The sequence below is a fragment of the Lissotriton vulgaris genome, chromosome 3_1 (genome assembly GCF_964263255.1).
Source record: "Lissotriton vulgaris chromosome 3_1, aLisVul1.2, whole genome shotgun sequence".
In the NCBI taxonomy this organism is placed as follows: domain Eukaryota; kingdom Metazoa; phylum Chordata; class Amphibia; order Caudata; family Salamandridae; genus Lissotriton; species Lissotriton vulgaris.
In genome coordinates, this window is record NC_141689.1 from 743,397,877 (window position 1) to 743,417,695 (window position 19,819).

Here is a 19,819-nt window from a genome sequence, read left to right on the forward strand (position 1 = left end):
GCTCAACAATCTGTGTCAAAAGCACATTGTCCATAAACAACTTAAAAAAATGTATCAGTTAAACGTTTTCAGTATTCACTCTACACCCTGGCACACCAGTAAATTCTGGCAGTGCCGGCTGCACCATGCCTGGGGCAACCCATGGGTCATCACTTTCAACAGGAAGCCTTGCAGCCCCAGGCTGCAGCCCAGATTAGGCATGAGCGGATTTTGCGGATTGGCAATCCGCGAATTTGCGGATTTGCGAACTCGCAATCCGCAAAATCCGCGAATTCCCGCGAATTTGCGGATTTTTTTTTTTTTTTGTGTTCGCCCGTGTTTCTGCCAGTTCGCGAGGGTTTTTACAATTTCGCAATTTGCGAACTTACCTGTCGGGTCGCAAGTTTTGCGAACTTGTTGTTTCTACGTGTCCAACCTGTTTGGGACACTCTTCTTCATCACTGCCACTCTCTGTCACCACTGCCACTCTCTGACTACTCATGCCACCCTCTGGCCCACCCATGCCACCCTCTGTTTCATCACCACACCCTCTGGTTGTCCAGTGTACATTATTTTCGGCAAAGCAAAGCACACCTTCCCTGCCTCAAGTGACCTGAATTAATTTGGGGCTGATTAATGTGTCACAGAATATTTTTTTAGCTGGCACCTGCTTCCTTAGTGAGCCCTGATTAGTGATCTTTTGCACTTGCTAAGTGCTTTCATTGTTGCAAAATTAGTTACAACACCTGCCCTGCCCCAACTGACAATAATGAATTAGGGGCTGATTAATGGATTTTAACTTCCAGCCTGGCTCCTGCTTGTCTCCCTTAGCTGTAATTCATGACCTTTGTGGCATATGTGTAACTATTCTGAGGTTCAGAGCAGGGTCACATAATAGTTTCAACTGGCAACTGAACTCTGGAGGGGCCCCTCAGGAAGCACTACAGGAAATGGCTACTAATGATGTGCCTGAACTTTTGAACCTGGTAAGTAGTTACTTTCAGTTTTGCTTAGATCATATTTCTGCAATTTCGCACTTATTCGCGGGGCGCGAACTCACGCGAACAGTGCGAGCAGTGCGAGCAAAATCCGCTGCTCGCGGATTTGCGGATTTTGCAGGAAATTCGCAAATCTCGCGGATTGCGGATTTCCCGAAAATCCGCAAAATCCGCGAGCGGAACGGATTTTCCGCCCATGCCTAGCCCAGATGCCTCTTGTCTCACTATACCAACGGGAAGTCTTGCAGCCTCAGGCTGCAGCCCAGGAGCCTCTTGCTGCAATATCGGTGCATCAATGTCCTCCTCCAACACAGGAACTTCATCCACACTAAGAGTAGCTTCATTCGCACTGAGAGTATCTTCATCATCGGATGATGCCATGTGGAGAGAAAAATCACTGCCTGAATCTTCCGGTCCTACCTCTGCCTCAGAATCAGAGTCAGTCTTTGGACCATGGTCAGAGGAAGAATCAAAAAGCATACCACCAACCTGCTGAGCAGTAATCCTGTTGCTAGCCATTATCCTTACTAAGAAAGGAGACTGCACAAACAAGTCAACCACCAACACTGTGAAAAATAAGTAATTAAAACAAAGTGTGCTTTTATCACAAAGATCTATATAATCGAAAACTATACGATTCACTTACAAGAGACAGCTACAATCATCAGCACCTACTCTGCAAAGACACAGCAAAAATCAACGATATCCCACTAGAAAGAAAAAAAAACGTCAAAAGACAATAAAATACACATCAAGCACAAATGCAAAACGATTTAGACACTCAAAAACAGAAGCTAAACATACTGGTATTATTACACAATTTGCAAAAAAACACATTCATGCAGAGAAATGAAACTCATTTACATTGTACGAAAAAAGTCTCTTACCAAACACATGCAACTACACAAACAGCAAAACCACCAGTAACGAAACCGCAACCTGCAACAGTCTAAATAGTAAAAGCCTTGAACTAGAACAAAAAGGAGAAATAAAGCATTACAATTACAATTCTTGTGAATTCACATTATAACATGCAATGTCACTACCCAAATGGGGGCAGAAAGGCCAAATAAATGGGCTGATCTACCCCCGGGGGGGCATAATACACATAAACAAATATATGTCCCCAGGAAGCAACCAATTAATTTATTTTTAAATCCCTGGCTCTAGTGGGCTTTTCTCCCCCCCCCCCCCGGGAAGGACAAAAAATACAGGTTATCTTATCTGTCCCCGGGGGAGGGGGTGGCAGAAAAGTCTTATAAATTATTAAATTATTTAGGCCAATAAGGAAGCAACCCTTGCCCAAGGGATCGCTTCCATTTAAAATTTAAAACACTCCCTGGTTTCTAGTTGGGTTTTCTGCCCCCCCCCCCCCCCGGGGGCAGAAAGGCCAATTAAACAAACCGATCGGCCCCCAGGGGGGGCAGAATATACTTTTTTAAAAACGACCCTTGCCCAAGGGGTCGCTTCCAATTTAAAAAAAAATAATAATTCCCTGGCTCTAGTGGGCTTTTCTGCCCCCCCCCACCCCCCTGGGACCCAAAACGCCCACAAAATCAGGCTAACAGTCCACAGGGGGAAGAATATAATTTTTAAAGAGATTTAGCCCCTAGAAGCGACCCTTGCCAAAGGGGTTGCTTCCATTTAAAAATAAATGAATTTCCTGGTGTCTAGTGGGGTTTTCTGCCCCCCCCCCCCCGGCTCAGAATTGCCCCAAAAAATGCTGATCTGTCCCCAGGGGGGGGGGGCAGAAAAGTCTGAATTTTAATTTCCCCCATAGGAAGCGACCCTTAACCAAGGGGTCGCTTCCTATATATATTCACACAAAAAACCCTAAAGGTTACAGGGACGTTATAGTTAGGCTGACAATTCACTTGTTCAAAAGCTGAGAAATTCAGCTGTTATAGTTAGCTGAGTAAACTATAGCTCATGCCCCCGCAATGCACTGCTTATGACCTCACATATTGCATCACTGATGACATGGTCAGTGACATCACTGATGAACTCACTGATGATATCTATATATATATATATATATATTCACAGAAAAAAACAGAGGTTTCACACCAGTTATAGTTAGCTGGAAATTTTACTGACATAAAACCATTGAAATTCCCACGTTATAGTTAGTTGGACTCACTATAACTTGCGCGTGTAATGCACTGCTGATGACATCACATATTACATCACTCATGACATGGTCAGTGACATCACTCATGACATCACTGATGACCCCGTCCTTGTGACAGAGTGACTGACCTCCTTTCACTGCAAAGTAACCGTTAAAACACATGTTCGAAAATAGAAACTAACATGTTCAAAAAAGTGGAGATACCTATACCAGTTACAACAACCAATTCAGTAATTCCACCATTTATATACACATTCACCAACAGTTCTATATAGTCACTCATACATATACTCACTCATCATATGTAGTGATACACCTATATATCCTGTTACACATCGACAGTCTTCCAAAAGTTGCTCACACACATACTCACACATGCAAATAAACTATTGAACATACATTTTTTTGCATATACAGCTATACACACACTACCACCTTACTTCTAAGGAAACTTACACATACTTACTCTCTTAAACAATCACTTATAGAAACACATACTTATTTAAACAGGAACTCTTACAATCTCACATATACTCACTTATAAACATCAATACTCACATATACTAGATTAAAACATATGCCATTACTGATAAAGACACTAGTGAGACAGTCATTCACTCACTAACACACACATATACACACTCATCCACCCATACAGTCCGGCACATATGCTGTCTTCGAAACACATACAAACAGTGAGTCAGTCATTGAGGCATCTATGTGCTAAGTAACACCCCCACCAAATCATACAGACACTTATACTGATACTAAAAAAAAATCGAATAACCCATAAACCCACACATGTAGCTACTCACCAACCCATGCAGCCACTTATACACAAAGTGAAACACTGATACAAACATTTAAATATTTAAACAATACTAGCTAATATATGTATTCACTATGATACACTTAATAAGCCAGTTAACCAATCAATTTTTTTAAACCTCCATTAAGACACTTATTGAAACATTTATTCTTCCATCGACCTTTACATATACATATACATATATAAAACATGTTCATTTTTCAGAAAGACACACATTCACTGGATGGTGTCATCAGTGATGTCATGAGTGATGTCACTGACCATGTCATGAGTGATGTAATATGTGATGTCATCAGCAGTGCATTACACGTGCAAGTTATAGTGAGTCCAACTAACTATAACGTGGGAATTTCAATGGTTTTATGTCAGTAAAATTTCCAGCTAACTATACCTGGTGTAAAACCTCTGTTTATTTCTGTGTTTTAATAGGTTTTTTAAATGCTAATTCCTAACTATAACTGGTGTGAAACCTATGGTTTTTTCAGTGAATTTCAAAGGTTTTTAAAATGCTAATTCCAAACTATAAGTCTCAGTTTATATGTAAGACTGTTAGCGCTCTAGCTATTCTTTAGAACACTCTGGGACATTCTGTCATTGGGCTATATTTGGGCTACATCTGGCTGATATTTGGGCTAAATTTGTTTTTTTTGTCTCTGGAGGCCATCTTTGGGCTACATTGGGCTACATTGGGCTACATTTGGGCTCTAACATATATATAGCCCAATGTAGGCTAATATATATTTTTTTCAAAGTTAATTTTCATAAAAACCACTTGTGCATATATCTTGAGACATAGCAAAGGCAGATCAAACTACCAATCCCTACAATTTTGCCCACATTTTTTTTGTATATATATATATTTTTTTCATTTTTTTTGCCTTGGAGCGCTCCTGGTACGCGCCCCGGTGAGCACCCCGGAAAGCGTAGTTCTATGAAGCGCCCCAGGGCGCGCACCGGGGAGCGTCCCGTAAGCACCAATCTCATGATCGTGACGTATCGCAAAGCCACGTGATACGCACGGCGTAAGCGCACCCGGAAGCACTCGAGCGAATACGATCGCGCAACGCGCTTACGCGGCGCGCCCCGGGGCGCATAGCATAAGCGCGTCGAGTAATGTGACCTGAAAATAACACTTTTCATTGGTTAATAACAGTTTTTTTTCACAAGTAGGGAAACACCCCACCCATTTCCCTCACAACTTGTTTGCTTTTGCTGAGACAACACCTCTTGTCTGTTCCTGCAAAAAAAACAAATTTAACCATGTCTGGTTCCCAGAACCCTTCCCAGGACCAGTCCTCAGACTCTTCAGATGGATTCCTGCCTGAGGTCCCCCCACAGAGAAAAGTGAAGGAACACTTCATTTGGAAGTTTTTCTCTTTTCCAGAGGGGGAGAAAAAATGCAATGCAGCAAAAGTCACGTGTAAAATTTGTGACACTGTTCTCTCACGTGGAAATCCCACTCGGAAATATTGTTTTGGCAATGCAACATTACTCAGGCATGTTGAGAGGAAGCACCCGATTAATTTTGCACGGGAGAGCACCAGGGCCCTGGCTCGCAATCCACCACCCGATTGCCCCTCCACTTCCACCGGAGCATCAACATCATCGGTGAGAGGAAGACCAGCAGTGATGACCCAAAATATTCAGCCTTTTTAGGCTGATATTACATTTCGTTGTAAGCAGTGCGACCAACTGCTATGTTATGGAGAGCAGAGCGTTGACCTGATTGTTCGAAAGAGGGAGGAACACCGCTGCGCCCCTCAGCCCTAATTTTCCCCTTTTTTTTTGCTCCTGTTGAGCAGTTTTGCATTCCCTAGTTTTGTTTTTGTTCTTAAAAAAATACCAAAAAAATTTTAAAACGTTCGGAAAAAGCGTTTTTTTTAGAACTACCTCCAATTTATAAAAAAATGCTACATTTTTTGAAAACTCTGTCATTCTTTTTTTCCCATGGTACGCTCCCCGGTCCGCTCCCCGGTGCGCGTACCGGGCGCTCCCCCCGCGCAAATCGGAAAAAAAAAGTATTGCCCCGGGGGGCCCTTTTATGGCCCCCACATCAAACCTAGGGGGTCAGGGGGGGTCTACCCTGCCCCCTTTTGGTCAATTCCCCCCTTTATTTTTGCCACCTCTTGTGTCTCGATTTTACCGAAAGACAAGATGGGGGCCGCTCCGGACTGTTTAGAATGTTTACAGACACCCGAGAGCCAATCAGCTTTCCACGTGCAAGTCGCGTGGCACGCCCGGTACGCGTACCCGAGCGCTGCTATAGATATATATATATATATTTTTTAACCTAAATTACTCAAAATCCACTGGAGCACATATCTTGAGACATAGCAAAGGCACATCGGGCTACCAGTCCCTACAATTTTGGCAAGTTTGGTGTAAATCCACTCAGCCATTCGGGCTAAAAGTGAGGTCAACCGCCCTATGGAAATTAACATGGGGAAAACGTGTTTTGGGACCCCCGTTTTATCTCGGCCCCTGCCTGACGCATCCCCCCAAACTTTCAGGGAACGACCGGAGCTCGACAATGCCATTTTGAGGAAATTTTCAGGCAGATTTGACAACCGGCACCAAAGTTATTCCAAATAGAATTTTGAGATTTAACATTGAAAAAAATCCTAACTATAACTACCTACTGGCGACCGCCAGCAGGTAATATATATATATATATATATATATATATATATATAACTTTTTAGTAAACTTTTTTCCCCTTTACCCATGACAAGACAATCAATTGTTCAGTTATAGTAGCTTTAATTGTAATTTAATGTTTACAAACATTGGGGTGTGATGACACATCACAGGTAAAAAAATAAATCTACGTGGGAATGGAAGTCTCTCTGTAGTGTGCAGTGAAGTTGAAAGGCAGCAGCAAATTTTGTCATACCTCTCTGTGCATATAGTGAGGAATTCTGCTGGCTTCTTTTTAAAAAAATGTATTAATTTAGCTCAACCAAAAAAGTAGATTAAAAAGACAAGCACTTCTTCACTTGGCCTGTAAAGACCTCTCCTTTGTAATGTGTGCTCCAGTGTGCCCGCTGCATGGAGACTACTTGCAGTGTGTGCGGCCCAGGCGCACATCTTAGAGGAAACAGTGAGCAGGAATCACTTTGAATCAGTCAAATACCATAGAAATCAATTGACATGAAGGTTCTCAACATCAAATAAATACTGCATTGAGCAAAATCTGAAAAGTAAAGTAATTCTCAGAGGTGCAGCAAATCAATAGAGAAACACACAGCATTCCTAGTACAAACAAAAAAAAGTCTCTGGCTCACCTGAGATTCAATGGTGTATGAAGCCAATTTCACCATAAGAAATAATAAAAACTGTAATGTCAGCATGGTAAAAGTAAAAGTGTCATTATTTTGACAACGCACATTTCACCATTTTTAAAACATCATATAAACTTACCGTGTTAACACTATCCCCCAATCTCAATTTATTAAGCTATTTTTGAACTAATATCATGCAGAGGTGTCAGAACAAACTAGTTACATAAACAATAGGAAAGAGCCTTGAATAGATGCTGCAGGAAGAGCCTTGTAAAGTAAAAAAAGGCTTTCTCTTTTTTTAGGGCCAGCAATCATTACCAATCAAACAGTGCACATGTTTCTGCCTGTGGTTTTAAAGTGAGAAATATAAACATACAATGAACATGAAACAGCATTCAAGCTAGCCTGGCTGATGACGGCTGATTAGCCAGAAAAAGGTCAGGGATGCTTGTTTCGGGTCCAGGGAAGACATGGCTTGCCAGTTCGGGATGGACTGTTCCCATGAGACACAGGGTCAGACTGATTTGCATATGGCCATGTCTGAACTGGGGTGGTGGAGTGAGCTAAAGAATGATGATGGATGAAACCCAGATCAGTTGACTGGGGGTGAGTGTTTGGTGTGCTCAAGCGCTCAGTCCATCATCCCCTTTGGTATCACTTTTCAACAGTTCATGCCACTACAGGTTCACCTGGACTGTCTACAGTTGCTAACACCTAATTTGCCTCTGTGCTTTCTGTCTCTTACTTTTCCCAAGGTTAGTCCCTGTTTTACTCGTGCAGTGAATATGTTGTCCTTTTTCTGTTATTGGGTGCATTTTGCCACCCATCTGTTGCAGCAGTGACTTGGATAATGAGGGAATATGGAATCAGTTTCACTCTGCACAAGGGCTAATGGTTGGGTATTAGTTGTCAAACCCTGGAAAACTCTTGTCTTCAGCAAATGTGGCATTCCAGACTGGATGCAGAACATGCTTTGTTTCAGCAGTGCACACCCTGGGCCGGATTGGCACTGGGTTTTTATCTTCAGCATTTACTGCTTTTAAAGATTGGTCAGGGTGACACTGACCCCTCTAGCATGGCAGCCTCAGTGCCATGAAGTGATGCACCAGTCTCTTACTGCATGTTCTACTCTATTTTATTCTAATCTATTCTACAGGATTTGTAAGGCACATGGCTTCCCACACAGGGCTTCCCAATGCTGAGCAGATGGAGAGGGAAAGTAATTATGCAAATAGAAAAGTCTTTACGTTTTCTAATGGAGAGCTCAGATTCTGTCTTGCTTTTCCAAAGAGGAAATGTGTTCCATAGTTTAGGTACTATAATGGCAAAGGAATGTCCCCCAGCTCTAGCTTTTTTAAATCTTGGGACAACAAGACATTGCTGGGCAGAGTCTCAGGTGTCTTGAAAACTGATGGATTGTCAAGAGGTTTTGTATCAGTTTGGATCCTTTGTTGTGTATTGCTTTGTAGGCCAAGAAAAGCAATTTGAAATGTATCCTCTTTTGCACCAGAAGCCAGTGCAATAAGGTTCTGGCAGCCATCACTGAATGAAACGTCAGGAAGTTATGCACCAAGCAAAGTGCTGCGTTATGCATCCTTTTAGTTCTATTGATGACAGATTTGGGGCTTCCTACGGTTCTATGTGTGGATTTTGGCAGCCACCTCAGTGTTGTCCTGATGATGCGAAGAAGGTCAAAGCAGGTGGGCACTAATTTCTTTGCTTGTGTGGCCATGGGAAGATCTTGGTTAATCCAAACCCAAGACTTTTCATCTCTTCTTTAGGGGAGGGCATGCTGCCTATAATTGCTGATTAGGTGTGAGCGCAAAATCCGTTCCGCTCGCGGATTTCGCGGATTTTCGGTAAATCCGCAATCCGCGAACTCCCGCGAATTTACCGAAAATCTGCGAATCCGCGAGCGGCGGATTCGGGGGGCAAAACTTCAAGCCTTCAAGCTTGAAGTTGTAACTATTTCAGGATGGCGCCGGCAAGCTCTAAAATAGTTACTAAGTTAGCTTCAACAGGAAGCACTAATAGATAAAATAAAGCAGGTGCTCGAGCACCTGCTTTATTTTATCTATTAGTGCTTCCTGATGAAGCTAATTTAGTATCTATTTTAGGATGGCGCTGGCAGCTTGCCGGCGCCATCCTAAAATAGTTACAGGACTGTAGGTTGAGAAAGTGACAGCTCACTCAAGGGACCCCTGCGCCCGTCGGAGCGATTGCATAGTAACACACACATGGTCGATGGAACTAGTTGAAGCTCAAATTCAGTGATTCATTCATCAGCCCAAAAACAATCATGAGCATCGTCGAGGCTGGGCAGGTGTGCCTTCTTCCCAATTCTACCGTCGAAAATCAGCTGTGATGCTGGATAGAGGCCTTTGCATCCTTGACTTCCGCCATTTACCCACTATGATGGACAGCTCACTCAAGGGACCCCTGCGCCCTTCGGGGCGATTGCATAGTAACACACACATGGTCGCTGGGAACGAGTTGAAGCTCAAATTCAGTGACTCATTCATCAGCCCAAAAACAATCGTGAGCATCGTCGCGGCCGCACAGAAGACCCCCCCCATTAAGGAAATCCGCAAAATCCACGAATCCGCAAATTCACGGATTTTGCGGATCCGCAAATCCGCAAATCCGCAAATTCGCGGATTGTGGATCCGCGAAATCCGCCCATGCCTATTGCTGATCAATTCAAATCTATCCACTGTGTGGGGCTTTCCCCTACTACCGATTTACAAAAGGGGGTGGTGATGAACAGAGTGTCTGAATTGAGCAGACCACTCTTACCCAGTCCAAAGATCAGGGCTTGATCCATCACCGTTATTTATCTCACTGCCCCATCCCAGCTCAGAACCTGGCTATATGCAAATCAGTCTGTCCCTGGCCCAGTGCATCATGGGAACAGGGCAGACTAAACTACCAAGCCAATTCTTTACCAGAAAGGAGACAAGCTACCGGGGACCGGTTTCTGGCATTTCAGCCTCTTCGGCCCGGCTTGCTTGAATCCTGATGGAGCAGTGAGAAAGGGACTCATGTCTGAGTATACCCTGCCACACCTATAGTGGCCAAAATCGATTTACAAAAGGGGGTGGTGATGAACAGAGTGTCTGAATTGAGCAGACCACTCTTACCCAGTCCAAAGATCAGGGCTTGATCCATCACCGTTATTTATCTCACTGCCCCATCCCAGCTCAGAACCTGGCTATATGCAAATCAGTCTGTCCCTGGCCCAGTGCATCATGGGAACAGGGCAGACTAAACTACCAAGCCAATTCTTTACCAGAAAGGAGACAAGCTACCGGGGACCGGTTTCTGGCATTTCAGCCTCTTCGGCCCGGCTTGCTTGAATCCTGATGGAGCAGTGAGAAAGGGACTCATGTCTGAGTATACCCTGCCACACCTATAGTGGCCAAAATCGATTTACAAAAGGGGGTGGTGATGAACAGAGTGTCTGAATTACCTACTACCAGCACCTTTGTTTTACCTCCATTGAGTTTGAGGCTGCTAGCGGCCTTCCAATCCACAAAAGGATTTAGGCATTGGTCTAGAAGGGCAGAGGTGGTTTCTGTCTGATGCGAGAGGCTTATGATAATTTGAAAATTATCTGCATAAGAAATTACTGTAAAGCCATACTTTTTTATAATCTCAGCCAACAGACTTACATAAATAATAAAAAGTGTTGGGCTGAGAGAAGACCCTTGTGGTGCCACGTCATCCCCCCCAGGTTTCTCCCCTCTGCTCTCACATCCGTGCTATGGGTCACATTAAATAGCCAGGTGAATGAACAGCTAAAGTGGTTACCTAGATGGTGCCCACAAAAAATGGTATAGTAATGCACTGAACCTAGAAAGTCTTTTCCTCCAAGTTTGCTTAAAAATAATAGAAAAGCGATACAAAATAAAAGCTCATTAGGGTTAAAAGATTAAAAGTGCAAATATTTTAGCAGCAATTGAAAATGTACCAGTTTAAGGCTCTAACAACATGTGAGGGCAACAAAGCTGTAAAGATCTTAGCGTCATATCTAAAACATAAAAATAAGCAATTCAACATCGCCTCAGTTAAAGATAGAAACAATGTCATCCAAACAAAGCAGAACCTAATTCTTAATACATTCAAATCCTTTTACCAAGACTTGTACAAAAATAACCTAGACTTTGACTCGGAAGAGTGTAACAGATACCTAACCTCACTGGGTCTTCCTAAACTCAACGATGATGACAAGGTCACACTGAACTCTCCGATTACCCTACAGGAAGTATCAGCGTCCATTAAAACGCTTAAATGTAAGAAAGCGCCAGGCCCTGACGGGTTCTCAGCCAGCTTCTATAAAGAACTCACGAACTCCCTGAGCCCGACTCTCCTAAAACTATTCCAATCCTTTAGCGTAACAAAAAGTATTACCAATTCAATGAGTGAAGCTACCATCATAGTCATACCTAAAGATGGTAAAGACCCTCTGCTAACCAAAAATTACAGGCCAATCTCCCTAATTAACTTGGATTGCAAAATTTACGCGAAGATCCTCGCCACACGTCTAAATTTACAACTCCCAAAGCTAATTAGTACATCACAAGTTGGCTTCATGAAACAGCGCATGTCTAACGATAATACGAGGATCCTCTGTCACGTCATTGAAAAAGCCAGAATACTCGCAGCCCCGGCCGTAGCCATTACCCTCGACGCAGAGAAGGCGTTCGACAGAGTCTCCTGGTATTTCCTCAAGAGCTGCATGTCCGCCTTTAACTTGGGAGAATCATTCACTGATTTGGTTATGGCCCTATACCGTTCGCCTTCTGCACGCATTGCTATAAATGGTTCATTGTCGGACCCCTTTCCCTTGGAACAAGGGACAAGACAGGGCTGCCCCCTCTCCCCCTCACTTTTCCTCTTGGCAATGGAACCCCTAATTGCTCATATAAAAAAAAATGAAAACATCAAAGGTGTGAATTTCGGAGATAAGTGCATCAAACTTGCCGCCTATGCGGACGATATCCTGATTGTAACGGAATCACCAGAATCTTCCATCACTGCACTAATGACCACCATAGATAACTACTCTTCCCATTCAGGATACAAACTCAACCGGGATAAATCTGAGGTCAAACCACTCAATATTTTAACCACCAAAGAGGTGCTGGGGGACTCAGGGCTATGTTGGCAACCAGAGTTTGTGAAATACCTAGGTATCAAATTTGGTGACTCCCTCATGGAGACCCTCCATCGAAATGAAAAAATCACTTTAAATAAAATCAAGACCCAACTAGAGGGGTGGTCCCCCCGTTTCATTACTTGGTGGGGCAGGGTGGAGACCATCAAGATGATGATTTCACCTCTAGTTAATTACCTCATATCTATGCTCCCACTAACCCTGACATCTGACTTCTATCACAAATTAGACATGGCTATCTCTAATTTCCTATGGAAAGGGAAAAGGGCAAGAATCAGCTTAAAAAAACTTTGCTTAGACAAATCCGCGGGTGGGGTCAATTTGCCAGACTTTAAAAGGTATGAGGCCGCATTCCTAGCCAAACAAGGAGCCCACTGGCTCGCTCCCTCACCTGACTATACTGTATGGCTAGAATTTGAGGAGGAAATTCTAGACGGTATCTCCCCTAGCGCGGCTCTCTCATCTAACCTAAACAAGCTGACCCACTCTAGATCAATTTTTCATAACACAAAATCAGCTCTCCTGAAATTTGATAAAATCCTAGAAAATACCATTCGGGGCTCACGATGGGAATCCCTTTGGGACAACCGTAACATTATGTACAAGGGTAAACCCATGCACGATGAAACATGGATCAAAAAAGGCATACTGTTCCCATACCAGCTGTACGCGGGGCCATATCCTATTCCGTTCAGTGACCAACAAATCAAATACGATCTTGCACCAATTGAATTCTATAACTTCCTAAACGTAAAAACGGCTTTGTCCAAAACCAAACTCTCCCCGACAGCGCCCTCGCTCCCGTCATACCTTGCCAGAATAAACAGACTAGGACACCAGGTTTCCTTTCTCTATAGACTCAGCCGTCCCCAACAATCTGGCCTTACTGCCCCAATTACACAATTCTGCAATAACCTTTCATCCAGGCCAATCACAGACTCAGACTGGACCAACACATGGATATCTTGCACGAGACACAAAATCAGCCCTACACTGTCACAGACAAAATACTGGCTCTTACATAAGGCCTTCTGGACCCCAGCGCGATTATTTGCACACAACCTCACCCAAAATGCCTTTTGCTGGAATTGCAAACGCGCGGAAGGTGACTTGTCACACATCATCCTAGAATGCGACTGCGTGGCACAATTCTGGGGGAAGATATTCAAATTGATCTCAAAGCTTTTCCACATCTCACCGGTAAAAGAGCTCCCTTACCTAGTTTTCGGGTTCACCCAGGACCCATCCCTTGAAGCAGATGATAGAGCATTACTTGACCTCCTCCTCTCGGCGGCGGTTAAGACAGTCCTCAGCAACTGGAAAGATACCAGCAAGGCCAATTACGCAGGGTGGCTGAACTGGATAATCAGCTTACGTGGAGCAGACAATATTGCACTCCTTCAGACACCGTGGCGCCCTCCCACGAGAAAACTATGGTCGACTCTTGATAACTACTTCACGTCACATAAGCCACCTTAGAATGGCCCTCACACCGTCCACGACCCACCAACATATGCTCCCCGACTACCTTCATTGCACTATTAATTATCGAAGAAAATTGTCCTTAAATGAATGAGTAAAATGCTGTTGAATTACAATGTCTGTTGCTAAATTGTTATTGAATATGAGATACGGGCTCTACTGTTCTAGGCTGGATGCCAGCCATGTACTTTTGTACTGACATTTACTATGATATATTGTAGCGTACAGTAATTCTGATTCGTAAATTTATGACTCAAATTATGCTAATGGATTTACTTTTTTTATGTCTATGCTGAAACAACCAATAAAAAACTTTTGAAATAAAAAAAAAAAAAAAGAAAATGTACCAAATGTTTCAACAGCAATCACTCAGGGTTCTCCCCTCTGCTGGCATGGATGCTGGACAAAACAATTTTGTTCTATAGTTGAACATCTTGGTACAGTTTACTAAGTGAACTGCTCAGGGAAACCGGGAAACCCCTCACAATTTGGTTTCAACCCCAGGCTTTGCCCCTTTTGGCAGTCACCTTATTTTGGGTGTTTCTCTCACCAGGAACATGCTGTGCTTCTCCTCCTGGACAGTTTCTCCTTTTGCAGGGCCAGACAATCACCTTCTCTTTATGAAAAAGCAGGTTTTTAAGTACTAGGTAGACTACCATCTTCTCCAGCATGAAGTACAAAGTTTAGCAAAATTCCCTTAACTCTGAGTGACTGGCTGTCATTCAGACACTAGCCCTAGTCACACAACAGAATTTCAAATACTCAATACACAAATCACTTCCTTGGCCATAAAGAATTTGTAAGTTGAACAAAATGGTTTTGTTTCGGTCCCTCTGAAAAGTGTTAACGAATGTACTGTCTGACAACAGTCTTACCTGGTCAAGGCAACACTAGGGCAAGGCATAGCAGGTTAATAGCAGCATCACAGTGGAACCCAAAAGCAGAGGCCATTGATTTTTGTGGTGAAGAATTTGAGAACTGCATTAACACCTGAAGGCGGACAGTGTGGTTTGAAGTTTGGAGAGGGAGACAACACCAATTCCAATTCAGACTTCACAAGGTATGATATTATTGACCACAATACTCTACAGGCAATCCACCTTTCCCGCAGCCCTTCACCGGTGATGACAAGACCACAAAAGGGGAAGGATCAAGGTTTTAGCAGCTGTGATGGTTGATCACTGACTCAGAATCCTGAGGATGGTTGTGCCGATCCCTATGGGGAAACCCCACCAGAAGGGAATCAGAAGCGCTCGGTCCTCCCTGCACTCTATACAAAGCATACAAAAAGAGATGTCAAATTGGGGAAACTTAAGGTTACAGAGATGATCACTGCCCCTTCTTTCTCTCAAGTTAGACTCGCCAAGGGAATAAAATGACATTATTCTTAAATTGGGGTTGGGGGTAGGCATTAGGCTATACACCAGAAATGAACATTGCCTCTTCTCTCAGGACAGTGAAGCATTTTATGGGGAAGGTTAAGGAGAGAAGGTTCTAGAGATGTCAATAAATGCCCACTATAAGGTTGACTAATGGCAAATGTCTTACTTAATAAGGAAGGAATGGGCCTATTCCTAATTGAAGTGAATGTCATTGGAACATGAAGGAATATTCCCAGTACATCAAAAATAACACAACAAAGACATATAATAAAAGAAACAAAGGAGTATATTTACAATGAAGTGGAGGAGCACAGCGTTAGCCTCCTGGGCTTAACGCCATGCCCTGCCACTCCTGAAATGCAGGGCTGCACCATATTTACGAGAATACAGTGCAGCCTTGCATTTCACCCTGTGCTGGAGCTAATTTAGCTGCCTAGTGCCAATTAAAGCACCCTTGCACCACAGTGCCCTTGACCTGGACCACCAGATCCTCCTCACCCTGTTCATCTGATTCCTGATACACTTGTTCATGACTCTCCTGGCCCCTGTGCTCAACCTTCCTCATATCCTGATCCTCTAAGGGCTGGTTCCCTTGATCCATGTTCTCCTGGTTTGGATTGTTTTGATTCTCCAAGCTTAGTCCTTCTGGTACAGCCCCCACTGGTCTCAGCCCTCTTGACTCTGGTTTTCTTTGTTTGGGTCCTTATAAACTTTGTCATTTTGGTCCTTGTCCTCCTGGCCATCAAGATGCAGCCACTTTGGTCTTCCTACCTCTGGTGGTCCTGTCCCTCCTGATCTACCTCACCCCGGTCCTGCTGCCCCAAGTGCTGATCTGTCTGCCTTAGTTGGTACTCTGGGCTTTAGTTGCATGGTCCTTGTCCCCTTAGCATTCATATGACCATTTCCAATACTCTTGGTCCTGTTCATTGTAGGGCTCCTTACTTTGGTCCTGGACCTCTGGGAATTCTTTGTACTGGCCCTCTGAATTTCCTTTCTTATTCTGGTCCTCTAGTCTTATTTGCCATAGTCCTCATCTTTCAAGTCCTTCTGGCTATGGTCCTGATCATCCTTGCCCTAATGCTCCTGTTTCTTGTCTTCGTGGTTCTACACCAACTGACCATGATCACTCTTGTTCTGGGTATCCTTAGCCAGTCATCCTAATCCTTATCCTCAAAGCCATCTGACCTAGTCCTTCTGGTTATGGTCTCCTTTGATCTGATCCACCTTTTTTTTCTCACCCTGATCCTTCTGATTCTGGTCCATCTGGTCCTGGTCTTCTTTGCCCTGATCTTCCAGTTTGTCTTGGTCCTGGTCCCCTGGATCCTTATTCCTGGACCATTTAGATCTTACCCTTCTACCTCTTTTTGCCTGGGTCATTGGGCTCATCCCACTGGCCCTGGGTCTCCTATTGTTGGGTTTGTCCTTATTATGATTCTATGCTCTCTGAAAAGGATCCTCTTAGTCTTGAACCTTTCAGTTTGGGTTCTCTGGGGCCTAGTTCTCCTGCACCATGTCCTTCTAGTCATCCCTCTCCTTGATTGTGGCTGCACTGGTGCTTTTTTACCATTTGATGCTGGTAATGCTAAACCTTGTTGTCTAGCCATCATGGATCTTCCTTATTGCCCCAGTCTTGACCCATCCTGGCTTTGTTTCTTTCTGGTCATCTTGCCATTCTGCCCTTCACTCTGAACCTCATAGTCCTAGTACTGTAGGTCCTAGTCCTGCTGTCTTCCTTGATTCATCTGACCTCTCATGTCCTAGCGCTCCTAGTACTAGTGTTCCAGGTTTAGGTTGTCCTGGTTCTGCTAGTTCTGTTCTGTGTTATATTGGTCATCTTCATAAGGAATCACTGGTACTGACCCTCTTGATCCTTATTCTTCTTATTGGTTCTCCCTGTGCCTAGTCATTTTGATCCTGGACCTCATGGCCACCATTACCCAGTCAACCTGGTCTTCCTAACTTTAGTTGTTTTTTTAGCATGTGTTTTTTATTCCCTGATTCTACTTGTGATGATTGATCTGCTCTACTTGGTAACCCATACTCTGGTCCCTTAGGTCCTGATTTTCTTGACTCTCTTGGCCCTTCAATCAATCAATCAATCAATCAATCAATCCATCAATCAATCAATCAATCAATCAATCAGGGGTTGGTGAAGCGCTCTACTCACCCGCGAGGGTCTCAATGCGCTGGGGGAGGTGTAGGTCCAGCAGCTCAGATCAGTTGAAAAGCCAGGTCTTGAGTGCCCGTCTGAAGGTGAGTAGGATAGTTGAGTGTCGTATTTCAACTGGGAGAGCGTTCCATGCTGTGGTGGTGGTGTAAGAGAAAGCTCTCCCTCCGGCTCTGCTTTGGTGGATGCGGGGGACCTCTGCAAGGGCGAGGTCGGAAGAGCGAAGGATCCTCTTGGGTTTGTGGAAACTCATTCGGTCGTTGAGGTATTTGGGTCTGATGTTGTTCAGGGATTTGTACGCTTGCGTGAGTAGTTTGTAGGTGACCCTGTTCTCAATGGGAGCTCTTGTAGGTGCAGCGTCATGTTTTCCCGGTGTGGTAGTCCTAGGACGAGCCTGGCGGTGGCGTTTTGGATGGTTTGAAGTTTGCGAAATAGTGATTTGTTGATTCTGGCGTAGAGGAAGTTGCCGTAGTCGAGCCTGCTGGTGATGAGTGCGTGTGTGACGGTCTTTCGGCAGTCTGAGGGGATCCATTTGAAAGTCTTTTGTAGGGCAGTTGAAACTGGCAGCGGCAATAGCGTTGATTTGGCGGTTCATGGTGACTGAGGAGTCGAGGATTATGCTGAGGTTCCGAGCGTGGTCTGTTGGGGTTGGAGGGGGGCTGAGGGCGGGAGGCCACCAGGAGTCGTCCCAGGCTGAGGGGCTGGGTCCGAAGATAAGAACCTCAGTCTTTTCAGAGTTGAGTTTGAGGCAACTGTCTTTCATCCAGGTGGCTACTCCACTCATTCCCTCCTGGAAGGTCATTCTGGTGTCTTCGAGGTTGCTGCTCCTTCAGTACTCCTGGTCATGATCCTTTTAGTCCATATAGTGCTTCTTGCCTTTGTCTTCGCAGCCCCACTTTCTAGTTCCTCTACTGCTTAACTTGGACTACTTGGGCCATATTGTGAAAAGTGCCCTTGGGATGCAACAGGCTTGTGTGCCCTCCTTTTGGTCCCAGGGCACTTTGGTATTAGTGAAAGGGCCACAAAAGCTCGTGTGGCCCTTTCTGTAACACAGAAAGTGCAGGTGCACATCCAGCACCATCGCGTTTACTGGAGGGTGTCCCCTCAGTTGCATGGGGCGTGGCCCATGCAATTGAAGAAATCACTGTACCTCTGCACCCATGCCATATTATAGACACAGGAGCAGAGGTAAAGAAGCTGTCAGGAGGCGCATCAGAGGTTAGCACACCCTCTGACATCCCCTTGTATGCAGGTGCAGTCACTTACTGCACCTGCCTGCATGGTCTCGCTGCTCGAACAAGCATTGAAGTACTTTATTGCTCAATTGCACTCCCCTATATCATTCATTATGTTCTACACCCTGATTTTAAATTTGTGCCTTTCTTTTAATATTGTGCTGTTATCTTTGCTGCTGATGACTTACTTGCTTTTTTGCACATTTTCTGTACTTTACTTTGATCCTCCCCGGTCCGCCGCAGCAGTTTGCAGTTTGCCGTTTGTTGCGGAGGGAGGACCAAGGGCTTTGATTCACTTTCAGGATTTTTCCCGCCCGGTTAGCGCTCTAGACTCCAGCATCGCCTATTTAGGAGCGAGCTGGAGTGCACGTGCAGCGGACTCGGTGCTCGAAGAAGCATTGCAGTACTTTATTGCTAAATTGCACTTCCCTATGTCATTCATTATGTTCAAGACCCCTGATTTTAAATGTGTGCCTTTCTTTTAATATTGTGCTGTTATCTTTGCTGGAGACGGCTTACTTGCTTTTTTGCACTTTTTCTGTACTTTACTTTGATCCTCCCCGGTCCGCCGCAGCAGTGTGCAGTTTGCCATTTGTTGCGGAGGGAGGACCAAGGGCTTTGATTCACTTCCGGGACTTTTCCCACCCGGTTAGCACTCTAGACTCCAGCATCACCTATTTAAGGGCGAGCTGGAGCGCACACACAGAGGACGCACGCAGCGGGCGCACCGCTGGCGCCCCTAAGGCATGCTAAAGCCAAGCCGGTCTGCGCCCGTCCTCGCCCGGTCGGGACCAGGGGCCAGTTATAATGCCCATTTTATCACCTATACATCACTTGAGCTTCATAATCTACAGGACAACTGGCTCATCAGCCCCAATGTCAGGATAGCCTCCAAGAAAGTAGGAATCTTGTCCCCCAGAGACCTATCTCCTAAGTGTCTCACCCAGTGTACCGGGCAGGGTTCTCTCCTCACCAACAAGGACTTCTCCGGAAATGAACCCACCAATCCTAACACCACGGCAGCAGGACCTCTTGTCATCACCTACTTAAATACGTGCTCTATGGTGAAGCACAGCTCAAAATTTTCCAACTGCTTGATTCCGACAACCCCGACATCCTTCTCTTGTCGGAAACTTGGCTCACGGCCGACTCCAACCCC